The sequence below is a fragment of the Macrotis lagotis genome, chromosome X (assembly GCF_037893015.1).
Source record: "Macrotis lagotis isolate mMagLag1 chromosome X, bilby.v1.9.chrom.fasta, whole genome shotgun sequence".
Lineage (NCBI taxonomy): Eukaryota > Metazoa > Chordata > Mammalia > Peramelemorphia > Peramelidae > Macrotis > Macrotis lagotis.
This window is the reverse complement of record NC_133666.1, coordinates 390,438,463-390,456,480: the sequence shown is the minus strand read 5'-3', so window position 1 is coordinate 390,456,480 and position 18,018 is coordinate 390,438,463. Positions and strand designations below refer to the sequence as shown.

Below are 18,018 nucleotides of genomic sequence, written 5' to 3'. Positions count from 1 at the left end.
AGTAAGATTTTTTTTGTTTGCTTTCAAAGCTTGGATCTTGGACTAATGGAGCATCTGTTTTTTCTTAGTTTAAATTGTTAGGTCAAAATTAGCACAACCAGTGGAAAATCAATCCTTTCTTTCTTGCCATCTATGGCATACCACATTCTGTCATCTTCAGAGACTGTAGTAAATGCTATAATCATCTGTAAGCAAACAAAAAATTCAGGCATCAACATCCTTCCACATTAATATTGACTTGCAGCCAGTATTCACATGATGGACAGAAAAAAAATCATATAAGATCACTCTCGGCTTTGGCCGGGGCGCGCCCCAGCGGCAGCCTGAGCAGCCCGGGCCGGGGGCATGCAACGGGCGGCCCCGCGGGGCGGGGGGGGCAGCCACAGCAGCCCGGGCTCGGTGGCGGCCAGTCCCAGCGCGGCCGGGGGGCAGCCGGGCACGGGGGCCCGCCCTGGAGGGCGCGCTGAGCAAGTACATCAACCTCTTGCAGGGCTGGCAGAACAGGTACTTCATGCTGGATTTTGAGTCTGGGATTTTGCAGTATTTTGTGAATGAACAAAGTAAGAACCAGAAGCCCGGTGGAGCCCTGTCTTTAGCTGGAGCTATTGTGACCCTGATTGACGAAGCCCCCCACATGTTGGTAGTGTACTCTGCTAACGTAGAGGTGTACAAATTGAGAGCTTCTGATGACAAGGAAAAGCAGTGTTGGGTGACTCAGCTCCAGAATTGTGCCAAGCACCACATGGAGATAAATTCCAAGAGCCCTTCCAGTTCACGCAGCCGAAGCCTAACTTTGCTCCCCCACGGAACATCGAATTCATCATACCCTAGTAGCCAGAGACATCTCACCCCTGCCCCCTCTACCGTGGCCACCGTCACCCACCACATGTCACCTGCTGCTGCCCGAAAATCAAGAAGTCAATCTTCTGCCCAGCTCCATGATGTCAGAGAGATGATGAGTCAAGTGGAAGCAGAAAACCCTCGTGCGAGCCATTGAGGCCTTGCAGGGCTCGGGCCCTCTCACGGCCTTGGACCAGGACCTGCTGCTGCTCAAAGCTACCTCGGCAGCCACCCTCAGTTGCCTTGGAGAGTGTCTGAGCCTTCTCTAGCAGATATCCACCAGGTGGGCCAGTATAGCCACAAGACAGGGCCTTGAGTTTATCAGAGAATAGCAGAATCACAGCATTTCAGAGTTGGAAGGGATCTCAGTGGCCACTCCGACCAAGAATCCTCCCTCCAACAGACCCGGCCGGTCACCCAACCTTTGCTCGAAGACCTCCAGTAAGGAGAGCTCACTACTTCCCGAGACAGCCAAATGCATTCATTCCACTTGGGGACAGCTGGGATTCTTAGGAAGGTTTTTCCTGAACTTGTACCTGGATTTGCTTTTTTGCTGTTTCCTTATTTGCTCTGCCTTCTGGGGTAGGAGTGAGTCCTCTGCGGGGGTCAATCCTTCAGATACTTGGAGGTGGCAGCTGGGGGCAGCCCTAACACTTGGAAGTAATGGAAGCCAGGGGTCAATCCTTGAGATACTTGGAGGTGGTGGTAGTCAGGGGCACCCTTCAGATACTTGGAGGTGGCAGCCAGGGGGCAACCCTTCAGATACTTGAAGGTAACTCCCAGTCAAACCTTCTGCAGGCCAAACAACGCCCCCCCCCTTAGGCAATCAAGAGAACAGATGATGGTTTTTTAAGTCAGTTAACCTACACAATCTGACCCTATTTTCTATGACCTATCAGATCGATGAGTTCTGGGGACATATAGAAAAGGAGAAGCTGTAGTCCATGGCTTATTAGCACTTGCAGTTCTTGTTAGGGAGATGTGGTTTGTTCCCTTTTTGCCTTCTGAGGAGCCCATGGTGTTGCTTTTGGGAGACACTATCATCATGTGCTCCCTTCTTGGGGCATTGAAAATGAACAGTCTTCATCCTTACCCCAGCACAAGCCACTGTGACCTTTGCATCCCTTTACCCCAAAGGGGTGTGAGAGCAACCAATGGTGAGGTTGACAGAACAAGGTAGGAGCATGTGGTTTTGAATCTTGATTTCTAAGAAAATTTTTGAAACACAGTATTTTTCCTTTAAGAAAAAAAATCTAGTTTTTCCCTTTCAGGAGGCCAAACATATCTAGTGTTTACAGTGATAGTTGAAATATTTTTTAACAAATTCCTTCCAGAATTGCCAGTTAAACTTGCCTTTGAAGAATCAGTGACTTCGGGTTTGGTCCAGTAAAGCTTTACATGACTGCTTTCGATTTGTCCTGGGGAACCTGGAATTCTCAGCCTGTCTTTGTTGACAAAGAAGCTTGAGACCAGAACTACTTTCCCTTTAGCAGGGAAGGATGGAGACTGTTCATGCTGCCCCAGAGATGGTTGCCCGTAGTTTCCTGAATCAAGACTCAGAGACAGTTGACCCTTGGGTCCTTTTTACTGTTTCATCCTGAGTTGTCGCCCCAGCCCCCTCCTTCTACATACAAATGTTGTACCTGCTAGACATTTCTAATCATTACCTTGATCTTCCCTGATAATAACATGGAAGATCACCTATCAATGCAAAATGGACTTGGGATGGGTAGAAGACCCTTTTATATATGTGCCTAAGTTGTTTTTTGTTTTTGTTTTTGTTTTTTTTTTTTACCTTTTATTGATTCTTCTTGAATCTCTCCACTACATCCACTCTCACCTGCCTCATTCCTCTACCCGCTTGGAAGTTTGTTCTCTCTGTTCCTGTAACCCATGTTTTGGTTGTTCCACTTCTCTGCTTAGTCATTCTTGTTTTCTTTTGTTGGCTCCTTTTTCTTTCCCTCCCTAAGTTGGGTGTCTCCCAAAGGTTCATTCTTGCCTGCCATTTTTCTCCTCCTCCTCTGCCTCAGTGAGCTCCTCCCTGTCTCTGCTTTCAATGATCATGATTCTAAGGTTCCTTGGAGTTCAGAGCCACACCCATTTGCAGGATGGCACACTTGGCACCTCCAAGTCCATTTGCCCCATGGATGGATGATGGCAGCATCTTTCTCCTCTGTGCCTACCCCGACCTGCTTCCTTTCCTTTCTGTTCATGGCATTGCCCACTCATCCTTGGAGTTACCAACCACGTTGCATCCTTGGGGTCATTTCTGGCTGTTCCTTCTCCCTCACCCCTCCAGGTCAGCTCTGCCCTGCCCCCACACTTTACTCTTAGTTTAAGCCCTTTTCACGTCGCATCTGGACCACTGACACTGGTGATCTCTCCATTCTAACCCACTGATCCTTAAATGTTCTTCCTGATCCATGGGCCTGCTAGTGTGACCTCAGCATCATTTACAGTCCTCATTCTTTGTCTGGTTTTCAAGGCCAACCTTAGCTTACCATCTTTTTTGCACTTCTCCTCTTAACACGTTCTCTGTGACAATCAGATTGGAGGAACTTGCTTCCCTCTGACCTCATTCCACTCTTTCATTTCCACCTTCATCTCTGGCTGTTGAACCCTTCGCTTCCCCCCCCCCAGCCTTTCTCTAGTATAGCTTCCTCCCTCCTGCTGGCCTTTCCCATTGGAAGAGAGGCCCGTAGACTAGGCTCAGCCACTGGAGTCACCATCTGATGTGCGAGGAGACTGGTCTTCATCTGGGTGGGTCAGAAGCTGGTTGTAGAGAGTACCCCTCGCCCACCTACAAGCCAGGCCCTTCTCCATATCCATGCTCTTGGTCTTATTCAGGCTTCCCTGGCCATCTGCTTGTTGGTGTTTTTAATACTGGAACCAGATGCTCCTGAACACAGAAATGACCTGCAAGATGTTTGGCTAATTGGTTGGAGCCCATGGTCTCCAGGCATCATCAATATAGCTGCTTGAACCCTCCGTGTCCAACATGTACCATGCCTCTGTTTATGTTGGGACTTCTGGGAGTTGCTGAGCGTACCCCCTTTGTATCCCCGGCCCCGGGTCAGTGCCTTGTAATTAGGAGGAGTTTAATAAATGTTCGTTGACTTGAAAAAAAAAAAGATCACTCTCAAGATCTGTCTTAATAATATTTTAATTGTGCAGTATAAGATACACTGGCATGGGAGTGCTTAACATGGCATGCTTATCATCAGAGAAGGTTCTGTGTTCCAGAAGAGAAGTAGAATTGTAATAGCTCAAAAGAAACACAAGATACAGAAGTTTAGAGTCTTCCCCAAATATTCACATGGTCTATTAGTGCCCAAACTTTGGCAAAGCATTCTGAACTCATATTGGTCTGATCAAGCACATTCAGCCACACTGTAAGATGACTCTAATATATTGATGTCAATTTATTTCTTTTCATTGTGAATGATGACAATCACTGTTTATCATTCTCAGGAAAATTCCATATATTTAATGCTTTTCATTGTTTTTAAAAGGAGTAATTGTTTTAGCTGTAAAAAGTTTTTTCTGCATCTGTTAAGGTAATCATATTTTGACTGGTTTTGTAATGATATGATCATTTGTAATAATTGTTTTCCTACTACTGAAAAAAAGTCTTATTTTTGGCATAAATTCCACATAGTCAAAAAATCAAAACTGTAATCCTGCTGTAATCTTGCTAATATAATAATTTTTACATTAATATTAATTTAAGAAGCTGGTCCATGCTTTTCTAGTCTACTTTTGCTTTTTTTGGATTAGTTAGATGCTATTCTTAATTAAGTCATGAAAATAATGTTTTCCTATTTTTCCAAATATTTTCCAAACAATTTTGGATTTTTTTGTTTTTTAACTATTTGGTAATATTTATTTGTAAATTCATCTAGATATGGGGGCATTTTTTAGGGACCACATTGATGGCTTGTTATATTCATTTATTTATTTATTTTTTGTTCATTTGTTTATTTATTCATTCAATTATTTAATCATTTAGGTTTTTGCAAGGCAATGGGGCCGAAGGCCACAAAGCTAGGTAATTATTACGTGTGTGAGGCTGGATTTGAACTCAGGTACTCCTCACTCCAGGACTGCTGATGTATCCACTGCACCACCTCGCGGCCGCTAAATTTATTTTTTTAAAAGAGAGCTTTTTAATTATGTTATTTTCTCATCTACTAATGTGTATAATTTATGGGGTTTTCTGGTATATGATTATCTAATTTACTTAGTTTGTTAATTTTACTGATATATGATTGTGCAAGACACCTCCTAATTACTTTAAACTTCATTGGTGGTTCCATCACACTTCATTTTTGTTAGTGATAATTTGATTTTCTTTTTTATCAGATGAACTATTTCATTTTTTAAATAAAATCAGCTTTTAGTTTTTTATTAGTTCAGTGATTTTTCTTATTTTCAATTTTATTAATCTTTCATTTGATTTTTAGGATTTCCAATTTGATATTTATAAATTTTTAAAATTTTTTAAACTTGCATGCTTACTTCATTGAGTTTCGCTTTATTTCAGTGATGTTTTTAAATATATAAATTTTCCTTGAAGTACTTTTTTGGTTGTACCTTATAAATTCTGTATATTTCTCATTGTGTTGGATTATTTCTATATATAATATTTTTAAAATTAAATATCTATTTATTATTTTGCACAAATAATGGCTTTTTATACATTACTAAAATATTCTTGTTTAAGAGTAAACATAATACCCCTCCCCCAAAAAATATAAACCCTCATGAGCAATAAAAGAAAGAAAAGAGAAAAAAAATAAAATCATCAATAATAGTAATAATAATAATAATAATAATAATAACAATAGCATCTAGGTGGCACAGTGGACAGAGCACATGCCCTGGAGTCAGGAGCACCTGAGCCCAAATCTGACCCCAGACACCCAACAATCACCCAGCTGTGTGACGGTGAATTCTACCCAACCCCACTGCCTCGCAAAAACAAACAAAAAAGAAAAAGAAAATATAATAATAATAATAATAATAGTAGTAGTTGTAGTAGTAGCAGTAGTAGTAGTAGTAGTAGTAGTAGTAGTAGTAGTAGTAGTAGTAGTAGTAGTAGTGGCCAGGTGGCTCAGGGGACAGAGCACCTACCCTGGAGTCAGGAGCACCTCTGTTCAAATCCAGACTCAGATACCCAACAATCACCCAACTGTGCAGCCCCTGGCTAGCCACCCAACCCCACCCACACTACAACTCCCCCCAAATAACAATAACAACAATAAAAATAGCAACAACAACAACAACAACAACAATAATAATAATAATAATAATAATAATAAATGTATTTCAGTTTGTGTTCCAACACCTCCAGCTCTGTCATGGGTGGATCACACTCTTTATGGTAAATCCATCACAAAAGCTACTTCCATATTTTTCCACTGTTGCCATTGCTCATCGCAAGTCCCTCCATTCATACTTACACACTATCAGATACTATATATTCACTCTACTTTCACTCTGTTCTTCTGCTTAAATGTGCTGTAGGGTAGCTAAATGGCGCAGCAGATAGATCACCAGCCCTGGGGACAAGAGCCCCCAAGCCCACATAACACCCCTTAGGCCCAGAAAAGACCCAGCCCTGTAGCCCTGGAAAGGCTATGCAATTGCAGCCTCTTGCAAGAAGTAAAAAAGAAAATGTGTTTTATCTGACCACTCTCCCTCGTGGTCCACACTCTCTTCCATCACTCACATCCCCCACTTCCCCTTTCCCCCTTCTTTCCTTCTTACTCTAGTTGTCTATACCCCATTGAGTATATATGCTGTTTCCTCTCTGAGTCACCCCTGATAAGAGTGAAGTTTCCCTCATTCCCCCTTGCCTTCCCCCCTTCTATATAATTGCAATAGCTCATTGTAATAAAAAAATCTTATTATATGAAATATCTTAGCCTATTGCATCTCTTTTCTCTTATTTCCATTATATTTCCATTTTAGCCATTGACTCCATTTTAAAAATATATTATATCATCAAATTCAGCTGTCTCCTGTGCTTCATCTATAAAAGCTCCTTCTACCTGCTCTATTAAACGAGAAGTTTCTTATCAGTATCATTTTTCTATTCAGGAATACATGTAGTTCATCATCTTTAAGTTCCTCTTATTTTACCCTTCTCCTCACCCGTGTGTATTCTTTTACCCACTCATTTTAATGATTGAATCTTGTGATTTCAAATTAAGCTTGTATTCTATGTTTCCATGACTCTGTATTGAATGGAATTTTATTTTTATATAAGTTGAAAAGAATGCTCTGCTTTTATTATTTGGGTGTGAGGTTTTTATTGCCCTAATACAAGGCCAATTTTTGTGTAGATGCCATGTACTGCTCAAAATAGTTATATTCTTTTCTACTCAATTCAGTTTTATCCAGAGATTTATCTTATTTAACTTTTATATTTCTATACATCCTAACTTCTTTCTTTCATATTTTGGTTTGATTTAACATATGTTTTTTTCAGAGGGGAAAGTTAAGATTCCCCACTAAATGTTTTTAATATATTTTTACTTTCTATTTTCTCCTGAAACTCATTCAATATTTTCTTTAAGAATATGTATGATTTACTATTGGCAGCTTGCATGACTAATAATAAATTATTTCATTATCTATGGTACCTTCTAGGCAAACCTTAGTTTCCCTTTTACTCTTTTTTTTTTTTAAATTAGATCAATTTTTACTTTTGTTTTCTGTAAGGTCATAATTACTATTTCATTTTTTTTTCAAATTTCTGGTGAAATAGTAATAGAATCTGGTTTTTATCAACTCTGCAATAGAATCTGGTTTTTAATCAACTCTGCTATTTCCTTTTGTTTTATGGGTGAGTACATACCATTCACATTCAAAATTATGGTGACTAATAATATATTTCCCTCCATCTGGCTTACCACCCCCTGCATTTACACTGGTTCTACTCTAAAAAAAATTGCTTCTAATCCTAACCTTCTCAAATCTGCTCTCCCTCATGGCCCAGCTCATCTCTGCTTCTCTTACTTACCTAGTTCTACTTCACTGAAGGCTAAGAGAGGTTTCTGATATGAAACTGAGTAAATATGTTTTCCTATCTTGGAGTCAAATCCATTAAAAGTCATGTTCAAGTGTTGCCTTTCCCCTTCTTTATCTATACTGAAAAATCCCTTTCACCTATTCTATCTCTTCCTTACCATTTTTACTTTAGCAATCTCCAATTTTTTTATCATTCCATCATTTTCAACTCAAGCTTATTATGTCCTCTGTATATGTATACTCCTAATTGTGCTAATAATGATAAACTTCTTCTGAATTTACAAGTATCATTTTCCCATATAAGTATGTAAACAATTTAATCTTACTGAATCCTTTATGATTTTTTTCCTGTTTATCCTGTATTTGTAATTACAATTTTCTATTCTCACAGATCTTTTCTTCAGAAAATGTTTAAAACTCTTCTGTCTTGTTAATCATGTTTCAGCAAAGGCTTATAATCAGTTTTGTTGAGTCAGTCATTTTGGTTGCATTCTTAGCTATTTTGCCTTCTGGAACAATGTATTCTGGGCCCTCTGATCTTTGAATATAAATGCTGCTGAATCTTATATTATACTGACACGTGAATGGTTTCTTTATAGCTACATGTAATATTCTCTCTCTGATTAGGGATCTCTGGAATTTGAGTATATTGCTGGGAGTCATTTTTTTCCCTCTTTCAAGAGGTGATTGGCGAATTCTTTCAGTTGTTATTTTCTCTTCTGCTTCTAGGATATAGCAATGATTTTTTTTTTTTTTTTTTTTTTTTTTTGCAACGCAATGGGGTTAAGTGACTTGCCAAGACCAAACGGGAAATCATTAGGTGTCTGAAGTTGGATTAGAACTAAATCCTCCTGACTCCAGGACCAGTGCTGTAGCCACTGCTCCACCTAGCTGCCTCCCCCAAAGAGATTTTTCTTGATAATTTCTTTAAATATCATGGACAACCTATTTTTTTAACTATGACTTTGGGGCAGGTAGGTGGTACAGTGGGTAGAGCATTGGACCTGTAATCAGGATAATCTGAGGTCAAATCTGATCTCAGTCACTTAACAATTATCTAGCTGTGTGACCTTGGACAAGTCATTTAACCCCATTGCCTTGCAAAATGCAACCCCCCCCCAAAAAAAAAGAGAGTCCCATGAATTTAGTCTCATAAATGTTCAGTTCTTCCATGGTTGTCTGATGCAAGTAAAAATGCCTTGTACTTGAATAACCACATATATACTTTTTCTATATTGGACTAGGATCTCTACCCCTTTTAGTATTCATCTTTACCCTGGGATTGTAACTTAGAGCCACAAGTGGATAAGGCAATATAGTTCTCCTTGCCAGCAATAGGTCCCTTATCATGTCTTTCCATGCAGTTGACTGACCTCACAGACTTTGGACTGAAAGGTCTGAAGTCCACTGCTGCTAAAGATTGTTGATTCTAAGGCCTACCAATGATTTTTTGGCCAAGCTTTCCATTATACCAGCCTACACCCTCACCTTCTACCTTTCTTTGAGCTGGAAAATTGTTTTAACTAATCATTTTGTTGGGTCTACTGCTTCAGAATCTACTTTGAGCTTTTATTTTAATGTTTAGAGGTTAATCTAGAAGACCTTATGGTAGTTCTTGCTTTTATTTTGCCATCTTGGGTCTGTCTCTCCAAATCAAACTGTACACTTTGGACTGAACTCTACAATTTCCTTATGTCAGGTATCCCTCCCCACCACCAGCTCCCATCCCTGTTTCTCCTTTCTTCTACTTTTCAGTTTCTTTTTCTATATGGTATTCCTTTCTTTTGTAGGACAGAGAGTGGACTTGGCGCATATTAGATATTTAATAAATATTGATTGATAATTACTAGACCATTCATGGTGACTCTGCCCCCTTCGGCCCTGTCCCTGGTCCCAGGTGCAGAGCAGGACTAGTGATGCTGGTGATGCTTCAGGCTATACAACCTCCCAGCTCTGCCTGTAGGCACTGTTAGAGGGAAAGAGGCCAGAGTCCAGAGCTCCCTCCTCCACCTGATAGTTGTCCTTTGCAAACCATTATTCTCCTCCTCTTCCTGAATTCCTAGATTCCTGTGACTCCCTCTACTAGCCTTGAATCTCCAGGGGCCAGGCCAGTTGCCTCCCCTGCCCAGGTCCAGGCTCTGGGCCCATCCAGTCTGGAGCTAGGGAGCCCTCTCTTGACCCAGGGGGCCCTCTCTTGACCCCTGCCACTTCCCTCCAGGCCCCAGCTCCAGGCTTCCTTCCCCTCTGGCCTGAGCTGTGGCAAAGTCCTTCCCAAGTTCTCCCTTCTCAGGATCCTCCTTCCCAATGGGGTGAGCCCTCAGGGGCACATAAATCCCTGCAGATTGCCCCCAGTTGTGGTCTGTTCATCTCACAGCGATCTTATGGTCCTGTCTCACTTCCCTGGCCTTCGTAGGAAGGAGCCCGGGAGGGGATTCTCTCTCCCCCGTCAGGACACAGGGGCCACTTCCCTGGAACAACCCCCCTGCCTCCCCACCACATCCCCACCCCCCCAGAACCCTCCTGAGTGGGACATTCCCTCTTAAGAGTTAATATTCTTATTGAAGTCCTCTCAGGGTTAAAAATCATTAAAACAAAGACAGACTATTACTCTTTGATTATTCTTAGAAGAAAGGGAGAGAGAGACCATTCATTCCAAGCCAGGCACCCTCCTGATTTGGTTAAGAGGGAAATAGTGGACTATTTCCAGAGAGACCTTGCATTTTTAGTTAGTCATCTATTTGATTATAAAACTATCTTAAATGGGAGAACAGTAGACTGTTCCCATGAGCAAAACCTTGCATTCCAAAAAAGTTCATAAGACTCTTCTTGTTTGATGATAAGTAGACTGTTACTTCAATAAGATAGTTATAATCCTGAAGATTATTCTTACCATCTGGATGGTGAGGTAATGTTTTTTGAAAACCTTTCATATTTTTCTTTGTTGCTGGGGTAGATCTTTCACAGGTACAATGTAACTCTGAAGACTGAACAGTTGATAGAGAGAGACTATAGGAAGGAGGAGGGAATTATATTAGGCCATATAGTCTTGCTTGTCAGTCAATTTGGGGCAGCTCCTTGATCTTCATTACCTTTATGAGACATGGAGGTGCCCTTTTCTCAAGAAAACCCAAAATAAGCTTTCTTTTGGGTTCAGAAGAGTCTCTATTTCTTTTTTTGGTTTTCACAAGGCAAATGGGGTTAAGTGGCTTGCCCAAGGCCAAACAGCTAGGTAATCTTTAAGTGTCTGAGACTGGATTTGAACCCAGGTACTCCTGACTCCAGGGCCAGTGCTTTATCCAATACGCCACCTAGCCGCTCAAGTCTCTATATTTTTAAAGTGGATTTTTATCCCACACACTGCCGTGTGAAGGTTGGGGGTAACTTAGCTGTCCCCAGGCCAGCCTCTGGAACAGCACTGCTTATTTGAGCCCTGAAAGAATATGTCCAGTCCCCAGCCTCCAGAAGCTTCCAGCAGGACCTTGAAGGGCCTCTGCAAACCTTTAGCAGCAAGGTTCCCAAGCCCCAGGTCTGAGCATGGGTTGTTGGAAAAGGCACTGAATGAAACACTTTAAGGGGCAAAAACCACTTCCCTCTGTGTAGCCTAGGGGGATACTTCCCCAGGTCACTATTCCTCTAATTGGAGAGGAACCTGAATTTTCAGGAAAGAGCCATGTTGGGGCATATTTTTTTTTTCCTTTTAAAATACATTCTTAGTGTTATTTTCTGTTTCTTCCATCATCATGTCATCCCATGGATCCCTTCCCTCTTTCTGGGATAGCCATACCATATCATAAATAGGATTTTTAGAGACAAAAGTCAATTCAAGGGATCCATAGCTTGAGCAGCTCCCCAAAAAAAATTTTAATAAAATTTTAAAAATTCATTCAGGTCATTCCTAGCCATGGCTGTCCCATGAAAATCTTCCTTGAACCTTTCCTTATCCTTTACTACTTCAGGTGGTGATTACATAAGCTTAATTATTATCATTATATTAATGATTCTCAATATATCTCTAACCTGATTAATTTCTTTTTTCATTTTTCCAACACAGTTTCACTCATCTTAAATTGGATGTATAGTATATATTGTGAGCTTAACATGTTCAAAGCTGAACTTAATATATTTCCCCTAAGCCTACCCATGTTCCCACTATTTCTGTAGTGAGCAATAGTATTTTCTCTATCCCCCCCTGATGTGCCACCTAGGTGTCATATTTGACTGCTGTCTATCTCTCATCCCTCACATCTACTCTGTTGTCAAGGACTCTCAAATTCACATGTTTTCTCTTCTATTAGTGATACCACCATGATATAAGCTCTCATTCTGTAATATCTGGAATATTCCTATATCCTGCTAATTGAGACAATGGCTACTGTTTTTTCCTACTTTAGACCTTCATTTATCTGTCAAAATGATTTTTCTGAAATACAGGTCCACATTTGTCACTTTCATTTATTGTATCTTGAGGTTGCTTGTAACATTCAGGATTAAATAGTAATTGCCCCTCTTTTATCCAAAGTTCTTCATGACCAGCCCTACCTTCTCAATCTCCTTTTCCTTTTACCTGGCACATGTTCTTTGATCCAGTGACATTGGTCTCCTTGGGGTTTATGAACATGTTCTTACACTTCTCGGCTCTGGCTTTCTCCCACAGCTAGAATATTTTCCATCTTTATCTTTGCTTCTTGACTTCCCTGGTTTCCTACAAATCTGAACTAAAATCTCATCAGCTCCAGGAAGTCTTTTCCAACACTTTCTAATAAACAGATTTGCCTCAAAGATAGAATAATACACATACTCATTTTGGTGTGTAGACATGAACTTAGCCTACAGTAAAGGAGAAGGGAGTAAATAAGAGAAGCAGGGATCAAGTGTTGTTATGAAGGAGGTCAGATTTAGGAAGGCTGTAGTCAGAAGCAAGACTCTTAGGAGGAATATTGTAAAAAGAGAGAGAGATGGATAAACAGGGAGGAAAAAAGAGCAGAATGGAGGGAAAAAACAGGATTAGTAATCACAATTTTGAATGTTAATGTGATGAACTCATCCATAAAACAAAAATAGATGAGTTAAATATCAGAACCCTACAAATATTGTTTAAAACAGACATAATTGAAGCAAAGAGAGATAAAAAATTAAAAATATTTGATGGGAATAGAATCTGTTATAATTTCAATTGCAATTTCTATATACTTTCCATTATTTATTTATTTTTATCTTTCTTTTTTAACTTGGATTATTTCTGTATATTTATTGTTTAGTTTCTAACATTAGATTATGAGATCCTTGACTGCAGGAACTTCTGTCTTTCTTTATATTCCTAATAGTAATGCCTTATAAACAACATAAAAAATCCTTAAGGGTGGGTGAGTTGGGGTGCAGCTAGGTGGTGCAGTGACTAGAGCACCTGCCCTGAAATCAGGAGGACCTGAGTTCAAATCCAGTCTCAGACACTTAGCAATTATCTATCTGTGTGACCTTGGTCAAGTCACTAAATGTCATTGTAAAAAAAATGCTTAAAGAATAACTAAATGACTCCTCTCAAATCATACTCTGTAAAAAGGAGATTCTTCAGGTGTCCCTCAGGAAACTGGTTTCTATCCATTCTGGAGACAGGTTTTATATAGTTAATACATGAGATTATCTTCCCAGCAATACACTATGCTGGGAAGTCAGAAACAGCTTTGGTCCCCCCGTGTGTCTTCAGCAATTAACATGCATCAGACACATAGATAGTACTACTGAACCTGTTTCTTGGCTAACTGATTTATTAGGAAACTTTTAAAAATTATAAGCTGCATAAAATAAAATAAAATAAAATAAAATAATCTAAAAAATTATAAGTTGCAAAGCAAGCATCAAACTGCATTTAACAGGAGAATTTTCCCAGAAGTCGCTAGTCTGATGAAATAACAAGTCGAATTAACGAATAAAAAAGAATAAACTGAAAGTACATGTTGTACTTTAAAAAAAAAAGAAACTTCTCTGTAATGCTTGGATTCAGGGCAATAACACCTGGATACCAATGTAACTGCCACAAAATATTTAAGCTTTTAAACATCATGAAGCTAGGGAGTGAAGTGATGCATGGTTTAGATAACACACAGGTACCTTGCCTTCAAGGAGGTTAAAATGAGTAAGGCAATCAGACACCAAGACTGATAGTTATAATTCTAAGCATTATATAATTGTAGTACAAAATTACTTTAGAAAGTGGAAACTTCCCCAGACTTATATATGAGAATTCTGCAATGAGTAGGAATTTTTTTGTATTATAAAGATTTTATTTATTTTGAGTTTTATAATTTTTCCCATAATCTTATTTCCCTCCCCCCACCCCCGACAGAAGGCAATTTGTCAGGCTGTACATTGCTTCCATGGTATACATTGATCCAAATTGAATGTGATGAGAGAGCAATCATATCCTCAAAGCAGAAACTTAAAGTATAAGAGATAGCAAGATCAGACAATAAGATACCAGTTTTTTTTTCTAAATTAAAGGTAATAGTCCTTGGTCTTTATTCAAACTCCAAAGTTCTTTATCTGGATACAGATGGCATTTTCCATTGCAGAAAACACCAAATAGTCCCTGATTGTTGCACTGATGCAATGAGCAAGTCCATCAAGGTTGATCATCACCCCCATGTTGCTGTTAGGGTATGCAATGTTTTTCTGGCTCTGCTCATCTCACTCAGCATCAATTCATGCAAATCCCTCCAAGATTCCCTGAATTCCCATCCCTCCTGGTTTCTAATAGAACAATAGTTTTTCATGACATACATATACCACAATTTACTAAGGCATTCCCTAATTGAAGGACATTTACTTGATTTCCAAATCTTTGCCACCACAAATAGTGCTGCTATGAATATTTCTGTACAAGTGATATTTTTACCCATATTCATGGTATAGGCCCAGTAATGGTATTGCTGGATCAAAGAGTATGCACATTTTTGTTGGCATGAGTAGCAATTTAATAAATGATTACAGAAAGGGATATTTTAAAGAAGGAGTGAAATACCTCTTTCAAACAACCTGGGTCTCCAAAATGTTAATATACTAAAAATATTCTTTTTTTAAAAAATGCACAGTTGAAACAGTTGGATAACTATGACAAAAGGAAGTTATGACCTGGAAGAAGAGCCTCTAGTCACTCACATAGCCAAGCTACACTTTTTGAAAATTTTCTGATAAGCATAATCACAAACTCCTCAGGCGTAAATGAAAATGCCTTTACAATTTGATGCAAGTTCTCAACTCCCTGTTGTTCTTCAAGCTCAAGAAATTCTATTTTACAACAGAAAATGGAGCACCTGAGGCAATACAGGTTTTTGTATCTGATCTCTATGAGCCTGAATAATTCTAATTGAAAACTTGCAAAACAAAAACTGTCCACTCTTTCTGTTAGGGACATATGTAGAATTTCCTGTAACTCTTCTGAAGTAACATGACTTTCAAGAAAAATATTACCGAGCTTTAGAGACTTTAGACTGATTTAAAGAGAAGGGTCACAATATAAGTTTATAACAGAAATAAGACAACTGTTCTTCAACTTTTTTTAATGCACATTGTATCCATTCCCCACACACTTGGTATCTTCATCAAAACAGTTAGAAAAAAGTACTAATTTATAAATTTAATTAAATAACTTTTCATCAAGTTATTAATTATAGGGATAACAAAATAGCAATATTGTGTTGCATGTTTATACAGTAAAATAATTATTGAATGATCATTATTAAATTTAGAGGATTGTATGAATCAACCAAAATCATCTACCCGGAAATGTGACTTGGCTAGAGTAGATATAACAACAGCCTTCAATAACCCTTAAATGCAAGACCTTGGCCATATATTCATTTTAATATTTAATCAATATAGTCTCAATGACTTCAACAATCTAGAATAAAGCAATCAATAAGCAGACATTAATAGATTTTGCCAGGAACCATATTAAGCACCAGGGGATAGAAAGGAAAAAGAGTCCTTCCTATTAAATTAAGAGGGGGCACTTTTCAGAAATATATTTTTTTAAATCTGGCTACATAGAAATCACAAAGGTAGATTTTTGGAAGAAAATGACTGGCAAAAATGAAGTAAAAAGGTAGCTGATTATTTTGAAATGTATATTAATAGAGGTAGCCATAAAAGTATTTTGACATTCTCTAGACACTCTCATGATATCTTAGGCAAAGTACAGACTTAATAAGTGCTTTCTGAATTGAATGTCCCATTGCTGGTTCCAGAACACCTTGGGTGTAGTAGCAAATTGCTCTCTAGAATGGTTGGATCAGTTCACAATTCCAGTAGTGTAATTTCAACAGTTCCAGTTTTTCTACATCCTTTTCAATATTTATCATTCCCTTATTAGATAATCTGATAGGTGTGAGACATCACCTCAGAATTGTTTTAATTTTAATTTCTCTTAAAATAGTGGGCTTAAAACATTTTTCTTATAACTATAAATAGCTTTCACTGCATCTGAAAACTGCTTTTGCATATCAATTAGTGAATGATTTTTTTATTCAAATGATTTTGACTCAATTTTCTATTCATTTAAGAAATGAAGCCTTTATTATAAACCCTTGCTGAATAAACTATTTCCCAGATTTCTTCTTTCCTTCTAATCTTGGTTATATTGGTTTTATTTGCATAAAAACAATTCAATTTAACATCATTGAAAGTATGCATTTTGCATTTTACAATGTTCTCTATCTCTTCTTTGACCATAAATTCTCCTTTTTTCCATAAATTTGACAGGGAAATGACTCTTGGCTCTTATAATTAGCTTCTAGTATCACCTGTTATATGTCAATCATGTATCCATTTTGACCATTTTTATATAAAAAGATGTTAATCTTTGACTAGTTTGTGCCATGCCATTCTCAAGTTTTCCTAGCTGGTTTTGTGAAATAGAAAGTTCTAATCCCAGATGCTGTAGACTGGGATTATCAAACAAAATTGTTTAGTTATTTACTGCTGTGTCTTATGAACCTAACCCATTCCACTGATCCACCATTCTATTTCTTAGCCAATGTTATATAATTTTGGTAACTATTACTTTATAATAAAGTTCTAAATCTGGTACAGTAGGCTAACTTCCTTTTTGGTTTTTCTTTAATTCCCCTGATCTTTTTGAATTTTTCTTCTTTAATATAAATTTTGTTATTATTTTAACTAACTCCATAAAATAAATTTTGGGTAGTTTGTTTTATATGGCACTAAATAGGTAGATTAATTTAAGAAAAAATTATCCTTTTTATTTTATTAGCTCAGTCTTTCCATCAGAGACTTATTTTTCCAATCGTTTTGTTGTGACTTTATGTATTGACTGACTTTATTTATGTTAATATTTTGTAATTATGTTCATATAAAAATTGGATTTGTCTTAGCAGGTAGACTCCTAACTATTTTATGTTTCTTGAAATGTTTTTGAATGGAATTTCTCTATCACTATTTCTAGTCTTTGTTGGTCATGTATAAAAAAATGATTATTTATGTCTGTTTATTTTATTTTGTTCAGCTTTGCTAAAGTTAAATATTCTATGTAGTTTTTTTTCTTTTTTACTGGATTGTCTATGATCAATTAAGTATATCTTTAGAACATCTACAAAGAATGATAATTTTGTTTCCTCATTGCCTAATTCATTTATCTTTCTTAACAATAAAGCTAACATTTCAAGTGCAATATTGAATAATAATGCTGATAATAGGCATTCTTGTTTTACTCCTAATCTTATAGGGAAGGTTTCTAGTTTATTCTCATTGCCTAGGATGTTTGTTGATGGTTTTAGATACATACTGGTTATCATTTTATAGAAAAATCATTTATTCCTTTGCTCTCTAGTGTTTTTTTAAATAAAAATGGATGCTATATTTTTCTCAAAAACATTTTTGAAATCTATTAAGATAATAGTTTGATATAGTTTTATCATTTACATGATTATGTTGACAGTTTTACTAATTTAGAGACAGGTTGCTCATAGGTTATTATCCTGGTGATAACTTGCTGCAATCTGTTAATATTTTATTTAAAATTTTGTATCAATATTTATTATTGAATTTAGTCTGTAATTTTATTTTTCCATTTAAACTCTTCCTGTCTTTGATATCAGCACTACATTTGCTTCTTGGAAAAAAATTGGC

General features: G+C 37.8%; 1 pseudogene; it reads left to right on the top strand.

Moving 5' to 3' along the window:
• The first annotated feature begins 345 nt into the window (after positions 1–345).
• Positions 346–997, top strand: LOC141499177 (oxysterol-binding protein-related protein 10 pseudogene; annotated as a pseudogene).
• The last annotated feature ends 17,021 nt before the right edge of the window (positions 998–18,018 follow it).